The 9,322-nt window shown below is 38.5% G+C and overlaps 1 pseudogene; it reads left to right on the plus strand.

Annotated features, from left to right (window-relative positions):
- Window positions 1-2,587, plus strand: part of LOC102773185 — a 10,313-nt pseudogene extending 7,726 nt beyond the window's left edge.
- Window positions 2,588-9,322: the final 6,735 nt, after the last annotated feature.

A 9,322-nucleotide genomic window follows, 5' to 3' on the forward strand; every position in this document is an offset into this window, starting at 1 on the left:
GGGGGGGGCAGGGCGGGAGTTGAGGGGAGGTGGATTGAACTGGTATATTTTAAAGGGCTTTCCAGAATTTAAGACTTAATTGAATAGCATTCAAGGAAATGTTGGAGATTTCTTTCCTTTTTAAAAAAGTTTAAATATTTATTGTTTAAAGTATTACATAGGTCTTCTCCCCCATTGGCCACTCCCCGGCCGCGCCCCTCCCCCTCCCCAGCACATACTCTCACCCTCCAACCCCACCTGTCTTTGTCCATTGGTTATGCTCATATACATGCATACAGGTCCTCTGGTTGGTTGATCTCTTCCCCCTTCCACCAGCCCCTGTCTTCCCTCTGAGGTTTGACAGCTCGTTCGATGTTTCTATGTATCTGGGTCTATTTTTGTTCATCAATTTATGTTGTTCATTAGATTCCACATATGAGTAAGATCATGTGATACTTAACTTTCTCTGATTTAATTGACTTCTTAAACTCAAAGTAGCTTATTTGACTTTATAAAATCTTCACATATACTAATAGTGAAAAAGTTTAAAATCACTTTTTCTAACCAAGTTTCTGAACATTAAATTTTGCTAACATTGAATTGGTTAAAAAACAGAGTAGAGACATGTATATTTGATTTTTGCATATCTATTTCCAACTCTCTAAAAATAATTTTAACACTTGCTTTCTGCTAAAAAGTCCAAATGAGAGTTTTTTCCCCCCCAAAAAATACAGAATATAAAAAGAATAAAACTAACAATAGCCAGAGGACCCAGCCAGAAATACTTGATATGTAGTAGACACTTAATACTTTCTGAATAAAATAACAAATGAATGAGTGAGAGATTTTTGTCTAATTAAGGATTAGGTAAATATAAAATAAATATTAAGTCAAATGAGACTGAAAACACTATTGACAAAATGTTGAATAAAGCATACATACAAATAGGAAGTTTCATTTTGATACTTATCTATATGTACATATTCAGATTGCTCCATTAAGTCAGATTATGACATTTACTTTGTAAACTGATTATACTATCATATAGCTATTAAAGAGAAGCTCTCCAGATTTATGTCCAAGCAGACCATTTGTCTTCATCCTGATAGAGGCAGAAGGAGGATTTTCTCTTTATCTGTTTCTAGAGAGCCTATTGCTGTTTTCTGTGAAGCCAGAAGATGAAAATCAGAGTAATTCTCAGTCCTTAGATATTTTTATCTTTTGTATCTACAGTCTCCATTGGTGAGCTCAGATAGTTTCAATTTTAAATACCATTTTATGCACTGAAGATACCTAAATGTATTATTCCAATCCTTAGTGGGAAAACCTTATTTCCAGAATGATTTGTTTATTTCCTATTCAATAGCTCTACTTAAGTGTGTAGTAAAAATTCAAAATTAACATGTCTAAAATTGAGCACTGATTCACCCCTCAAAACCTGCACCACCTTTAGTCTTTCTTTTTTTTCCAAAATAATGGCAAGATCATTCTTCCTGTCTAGACCAAAAATCTGCGTGTCATCTTGATTTCTCTGTTACTCATTTGTCAAATTCATATCTAATTCATGAGCAAATCTTGTTTTCCTTCCTAAAAAACCTATCTAGACTCTCAGATTTCTCAGCACCTCCGTTGCACATTTTTTCTTGCCTGTTTTATCCAGTATTCTTCCAATGGTCTTTTATACAATGGTCTTCTAACCTTACTTCCAAGAGTATACTCCAACATAGAAACATTGCCTCCTCTGCTCAAGACTCTACACTGGTTCCTTATCTCTCAAATTAAAAGCCAAAGTCTTTATCCTACATAATCTTCCAATACCCCCATCTCGTACTGCCCATACTACCAATGTCCCTTACATGTTCCATTCCATACACATTGCTCTTCTTGCAGCTACTTAAATATCAGGGACATCACTGCTTCCTAGGTTTTGTTCCCTTTGCTTAAATGCATGCCTGGATTCTAAGCACTAGAACATAATCTGACACAAAAGAAGTGTACAATATATATCTGTCAAATAATTTAATGAGTTATAATTCAAGGTTAATGTTAATTGAATTTGTTTTATCAAAAGGACAGATTTTTAAATCGTTCATATAGTACCAGAAAAAGTAAGAACATGCTCAAAGATTAATGAGGTCCTTTAAAGAATGACTCAGAAGTAACATTGAAGAGGCTTATATACTAGTACTCTAAATGGCAGCAATTAAACACTAATAACACCAAATGCTGGCAAAGATGTGGAGTAACAGGAACACTTATTCATTGCAGGAGGAATGCAGAGTGGTATAACCACTTGGAAGACAGTTTCTCATAAAGGTAAAACACTTTTACCCTATGATTCAGCAATTGGGTTGATACTTATGTTCACACAAGGACCCTCACATGAATGTTTAAGCAGATTTCTCTCTTTGTGACTATTAGACAAGTGCTAGGGTGGGCTTGGGAGCCAAGGGATGAGGGTGATCTACCGCTGAACATCGTGGAGTTCAGGGAGACCACGTATGTAGAAGTGAAGCAAACCAAGCAGATAAACAAAATGAGTGACAGTGTTGGTGCCAGCATGTGGCTGGAGTACTGTCTAGGGTGGCTCTTGGGTGATAGCAAGTAGTTAAGGACTCACACTCTGAGCATATTCAGATCTTCACAGATCTTGATGTTCTCCTGCATTCATTTGCTTTCTTTCTCAATCCAGCTATCATTTCAATTCTGCTTTTACTAGAACCTTTAATCCCTTGATCTTTTCGTTTCTATATTCCACTTTACTAAAGAATGTACTCAGACCAGTTTTTCCAAAGGATTCAGTTCTGATCGTATCACTCCTCTGTTTCAAACAGTTTAGTAGCCCCTGTTCCCTTACCTTGGCCTTTGATGTCAATCTCCTGGCCTAAATATACTTTTCAATTTTAAGATCATGGTCTAAAGAGGATTGCAAATGAAGGCTCCTTCCATCTTATGGTTCTTCACTTCTCTAGGTCCTTAGAGTTCTCTCTATTCAGGATGAGAAAAAGAGAGTGAGGATTATATATCAAGGCTTTTATGGACCAGGCCTGGAAGTACCCATCACTTTTGTCACAATTCCTGGGCCATGACTCAGACTTATCTCAACACTTAACTGCAAGAGAAACGGAAATGGAGTATACCTGTGTGCTGCCAGGAAGAAGAGACAGATGTGGCTATTAATGAGCAAAGGACTTTGTGCATGTCAATCTTATTACTCCAACTTCTCTAACTGTACTCTTATTTTAGAGCATTTCCATCTTCCAGGATTTTTACATATGTAAGTTCTCTGTCCTTCCCTGATGGCTTTTAGCATTGGTTTCTATCTTTGCTTCTACTTACTATATTTTATCTTGTTTGTAGTTCTTTTAGTATACCATCTTTTCAACTAGGTTGCAAGCTCCCGGAGGTCAACATCTGTATCTTATCTGAGCTGTGCCCAGCATGGCAAGAATGGAAAAATATGTGGCTGGTGAGTGACTCAATGAACCGTCCATGTAGATATCTCAGCTAACAGGAGACAAAAGGGGAGTTAAGCAATTTCATGAGCTTAATTCTGAGATTTTGTCACAAGATAATATGGGAGAGGCAATCACATAATCAGAAAGCTGAAATTTGTCTTAAAATACTGTTATTGTTAAGCACCTTTAAACACTCTTAAAATGCTGAAACTTATGTATATAAACATAAAGCAATATTGTCTTTTTAAAAAACAAGTTTTTAAAAAACAGGGTGTTTTTTTTCCATACTTAATTCTTACCTGGAATTATTAGTTTAATTTTTTAAATTGAAAAACAGTAAAATTTGTCCTTTATATGGTAAAACTTGATGAGTTTGGGCAAATGTATATGTCACATAATGAACAATCAAGTCAATATTTGGTACATTTCCATCACTCTGAAAGTCCCTTTATGGTCAATCCTTCCATCTTTCCAAATAGCATCTTACAGTGGGTTGCTTTTTGAATCTGGCTTCTCTTCACTTAGCATAATGTATTTGAGATTCATTCATGTTGTTGCATGTATCAGATCACTTATTTTCTTTCCTGAATAATATTCTATTGGTTTTATATACCATGGTTTGTTCATCCATTCAAAAGTTGAAGGGTTGCTTAATTTTGAGTAAAATTATCATCCTAATAAAAATAATTTTCTCTTTCGTGTTTCACTTCTGATCATTCACCAATCTTAGAGGCTGCACAAGGTTTCCCAGGATAATTCTTGTGCAGATATGGGTAACTTTTTGCCCACTAAAGAAAGTACGAGTGTACTTGAAATAGAGTTTGATTTCCCATCTTGAAAAAATAAACCCAAAACATTAATATAAATATTTCATATTTTGATATTTGATAGTATAATTATCATTGAAAATTATACTACACTACTTATTTAACCAATGCTTTCTGAGGACCTACTTTATTCCTGGAAATGACTTAAGTGCTCTGGAGAAAATGGCAATCAAGTACTCGACATAATTCCTATGCTCATAGAATTAACAATCTAATGAATGAGATACTCATTAAGCAAATAGTGATGAAAATAACATATCGATAATAAAAATACTAGATGGGCTTAGAGTGAGAAAGTAAACTATGGGGTTAGAGTGAGAAAGTAAAGTTTGAGCAGAGATCAGATGAAAAAGAGGAGAGGAGCATTTCAGGCAGAGAGGACATGTATCTCAGTGTTAGGAGGAAACATGTTATGCATGAGTTTTAGAAATTCAGAGAGCAAAGGAGATGAAGGTGTGGCAAGAGACTTGAGAAGCAGATAAGGGATAGCTGACCTTGTGGGCCATGCTGAGGATTTTGTCACCATCCTAGAAATGTTTGGAAGCCATTGGTTGGATTTATGTAAAAAAGTCAGAATGATCAGATTTGAGTTTCAATAACTGGTTCCAAGTGGCTGTAAACGGAAATACTTCCCTATCATGCTTCAGGGAGAAGTAGAAGGGACCATAGAGGCTACAGGTAGACTCTTGCAATTAGGAAGGTTACAAACAGTTCGACAAAAAGTCATGGTAATTTTGAACTAGAATGAAGGTGGTTGGGATAGAGAGAAGTGAATTGATATAAGAGATATTTTTGAGGTAAAATGACAGGAATTAGAATCAAATTTGAAATGGTGCCATTGGGGGTGGGGAGAAGGAGACTGCAAGTATGCCTCAGTTTGGTGTTGGTGCATTTATGGAAATAGGGGATTAGGGGGGAATTTTTATGAGTTCAGTTGTAGACCTTTAAAGTTCAACCTGTTTTAAACGTGGAAGGGGAGAGTCAACTGTGCTGTTAGTGTTATGGGTCTGCATGGGTCAAAGAGTAATATCTACACTATACAGTGTATCTAGAAACGTACAGCTTCTCAATTATGCTTTTTCCTCATGTCCCTTCATAAAGCGGATGTTCTCTAGGACACTGAAATCTCTCCCAAGAACATTTGTGTTTTCTTAAACAATTTTACTCTAGATTGTTCTGCTAAGACAGTTAATAACACCAATCCATCATTGGTATCCTCTTGCCCTCCTCAGACTATAGACTTCTTCACCCCTTCTCTCAGGGTAGAGAATATTATTAACTTTGTAATTTTTAGCATGAAAATTGATTTAGTGTGATTGATTTGAAGTGAAATTGTCACTGCAAAGTTATTATGCCTACTCATAGAATCCTTAGCTGTTAAGGCCATGCAGTACGGTTTCTCCAGTACCTGAAATCACCTTGACCTGAAATCACCATGAAAATTTTTCCATAATTATACATTTGCGATCATTTTTTGTTTTGTTAATCCTCACCTGAGGATATTTTTTCCATTGATTTTTAGAGAGAGTAGAAGGGAGGGAAGGGAAGAAAGAGATAGAGAGAAACATCGATAGGAGAGAGACACATTGATTGTTTGCATCCCACATGTACCCTGATGGGGGCTGGGCATCTACTGGAGCAGGGAATCCATCGGGGCCAGGGATCAAACCTGCAGCCCATGTGCGTGTCCTTGATCAAGGGAACTGAACCCGCAACTCATTGGTGCACAGGCCTATGCCCTAATCACTGAGAAACACCGGACAGGTCTGCAGCCACTTTTTAAGTGATGCATATGTAGACTGTTTGTCACACATGATAGATAGTAAATGTTGCATTACATCTTTAATTTGAGGGGAAGTAAAGAAGAAAAGGGAGGATCAGCAGGCACCATTTTCACTGAGCAAACAATCTGTCTTGCTTTATTGACATATTATATACAACTTCTAGTCATGCTTTTTTTTTTTTTCCAGGCTAAAGTGAACCCTCTCATGCAGGATGAGGATGCTTTAAATTATAATTAGTCAAGAAACCTAGTTATGAAGAACAGCTAGGTGGGTAGATGATAACAATGTCTGTAATGGTTCAGAAAAAAATATTATAAAAGTCCACTAGCCAATGCATCACATATAAACAAGCTTTGAAATAAAACTGCATGATGTAGGGGTGTTTAATGTATTTTTTTAAAATTAGGAAAAGCAAAGGACATGTGAACAATACACAGCAATCCTAGTATATAACTGACTGCTAGAGGGAATAGTATCTAAAAATGCCAAGCTGCCTCCCTATTTTAGGATCTTTCATTCATTCCATAGCCTGCAGTTTGTGTCCACTGGTAAGTATCTGCTCAGGCTTGCCTATTCTTTTAAGCAGATGATTTTCGTCATAAAACTACGCCCTGTGTTACAGTATTTTTATTTGATTTTCCTTAAGACTATGTAAGAGTCAAGTTAAAAAATGTTAGATCCCTCAATAGGCATTATTTAGGAGAAAAAAAAAGAGGCAATGGGAAAAGAGTATCCATGTAAAAGCAAATATGACCTTCTGTAGGAAATGTCACTGTTTCTCAAGTGTAACAAGGATAATATATCTTGGCAGTTGAAACATGCTATTCACCTGAGGCCTGTCAATCATCCTGATTTTGAAAGACAGGACTTGTGAATTGTCAACACGTCTTTTAGGCGAGAACCCAGTGTTCATCAAGAGCAAAACTAAAGCAAATGTTCACATAAATGGAAAGTTGAAACACTGCCTGGTCATTCTACACATAATCTAGAGTTCATGTGTGATCATAATTGTAGCATATGAGATATGGGTGACAACTACATGGCTATTACTGTGCTTTTCAAGTGGAACATGATGTGGAGATCAATGACTTGTGTTTTTCCTGCGATCCATATAAAGCAAAGCATTTGTCATTGGGCAACCCCCATAAATGCAACTCTCTAATACTGCAAGCGCTGACAGCCTTGTAGGCGATTTCAGCAGGGAAGCCAGGACTAAACATACTGAACTACATTAGAGTTGGTCCCTGGAGGACAGAATTCAGCCTCATTGGCAAGGGCACTGGAAGAGTTCCATTTGACTCCTCATTAAACCTCTCCTAGGGATAGAAGCTCCCGCTCCCTGGCTGCTACTGCTCCTTTTTCTGCAGGAGAGTTAGCGTGAACTACACAGGCATATTCATTTTCAGATATTTAGGCAAAGGTTGCTTTGCCTAACAAAAATAAAGCCTCCTGCAGATTTAAAAAAGGATCTTCCAGCCTCTTTATCATTAAAAACCTTATTATTATTTCCAGAGGAAATAGCTTTATTTCAGCTTGTGAGGATTCATGTTAAACGCCTGTCTTAAGACATATACAATAAAAGGCTCTGCTTTTCTGCATTTATCTGTTCTCTGAGAAGCAGCATTCCAAGGAAAATACACTGAGTGGCCAGATTATTATGACCACCGCATCAGTACTTCATTGACACTTCCAAAAATACTGAATATTGAAAACTTCCTAAGCAAATACTCTCAAGGTTTTATTATTATTATTATTATTATTATTATTATTTCAATAACCAATTCACTTCATTGTACTGATGGAGTGGTCATAATAATCTGGCCACTCAGTGTAGTTGGTGATAACGACCTCCGCCTTCTTTACCTACCAGAATTGCCGGGATAATGAAATCAGAACAAACATTTTGAAGCAGTTGGTGAAGCACACATTACTATGTGCACTATCTGCTGCCAATGCCCGTTCTTATTGATTTGGAATCTTGAAAATAGCATAGCACGGTTTAGCATACTTTGGAAGTACTGCATTGGAAATGCTGATGATACAGCATTCACATTCCTCTGGGAGTCTCTCCTAGGAAGATTCACAAGACTGTTTCTGTTTTAAGTGCAATAAAAACAAACAAAACTATTTTGTCTAGCAAGAGCTGTGTAAAATACCTTACGATGGAAAGAAAATTTTCTGTGGTCATGAAATAATACCTACAGTCTTTGGCCATCTAATCACAATGGTACTTAATGGAGTATTAATAATGCAAATTAATGAAGAATGCTTTACTGCTTACTGTTTACTGTTCATGTTTCCCCAAAGTGCTCCATATGTACATGTGTATAAAGGCATAGGAAGCTAAGCAAATTCTCAAAGAAGTGATGAAGAAAAAATAGAAAGACAACATAGCAAAATATAATCATATAAAAATATGCATCACGGTGAAAGTTCTTTTTGCATTTACAAGATAAATGGTATCCAAGGGTGGCCCTTGAAATTTACAAGAACTCCTGATTCGAAATGGAAAATGTGTATAATTGTGCTATATCCTTCTTGGTGAGTGTGGGATGGAGAGTAGGAGAGTGTTGAAATGGGATAGGGAGAATGGAAGAGAGAAGGGTTGTTTCTCTCTCTCTCTCTCTCTCTCTCTCTCTCTCTCTCTCTCTCTCCACACACACACACACACACACACACACACCATGCACTCACTCCATAGCTAGTCACAACCACCACTCCCTTTCAGGAGTTACTACTGGTCCTTTATAACCACGACTGAGAGCAGATGTGGGGAGGTTGAGAGGGGCCTGGAATCTGGTCACGAGTTGGTCCAGAGAAGTCAGGAAACCGCACACAACTCCCACGTCTGAGACTGTGGAAGGGGTTGGGGCGGAGCCTGGCGAGGGGCTGTCCAGCGATTAGAGGCAGCGGGCGGACCCTGCTGGGAGGGCTGGGAGGCTGCTGTCACTTTACGAATCCGCAGCCCAGAGAATATTGCTGCTGCCAGAGAGCCTGGCGAGCCGGGCAGGGTCCCCGCCTCTCGCTCGCCACGGGGACCCGCGACTCCTCTGGCAGCGGCGGTGGTGGCGGCAGAGCCTCACCCACTCCCATCCCCACCCTCTCCATCCTTCGCTGCTAAAGAACAGCCCCGCCTGGCACGTTCCTGGAGGACCGCGGGTGCAATACGGGAAAGAAAGCCGCCGCGGGGAGACCGGAAAGGCAGCATGCGCCCTCCGGGAGCTGCCTCGGCGCCCAAGGTCTGAGGCTGCAGCCCCAGTTCGCCATTGTGAGC

The sequence above is a fragment of the Myotis davidii genome, unplaced genomic scaffold (genome assembly GCF_000327345.1).
Source record: "Myotis davidii unplaced genomic scaffold, ASM32734v1 scaffold205, whole genome shotgun sequence".
Classification (NCBI taxonomy): Eukaryota; Metazoa; Chordata; class Mammalia; order Chiroptera; family Vespertilionidae; genus Myotis; species Myotis davidii.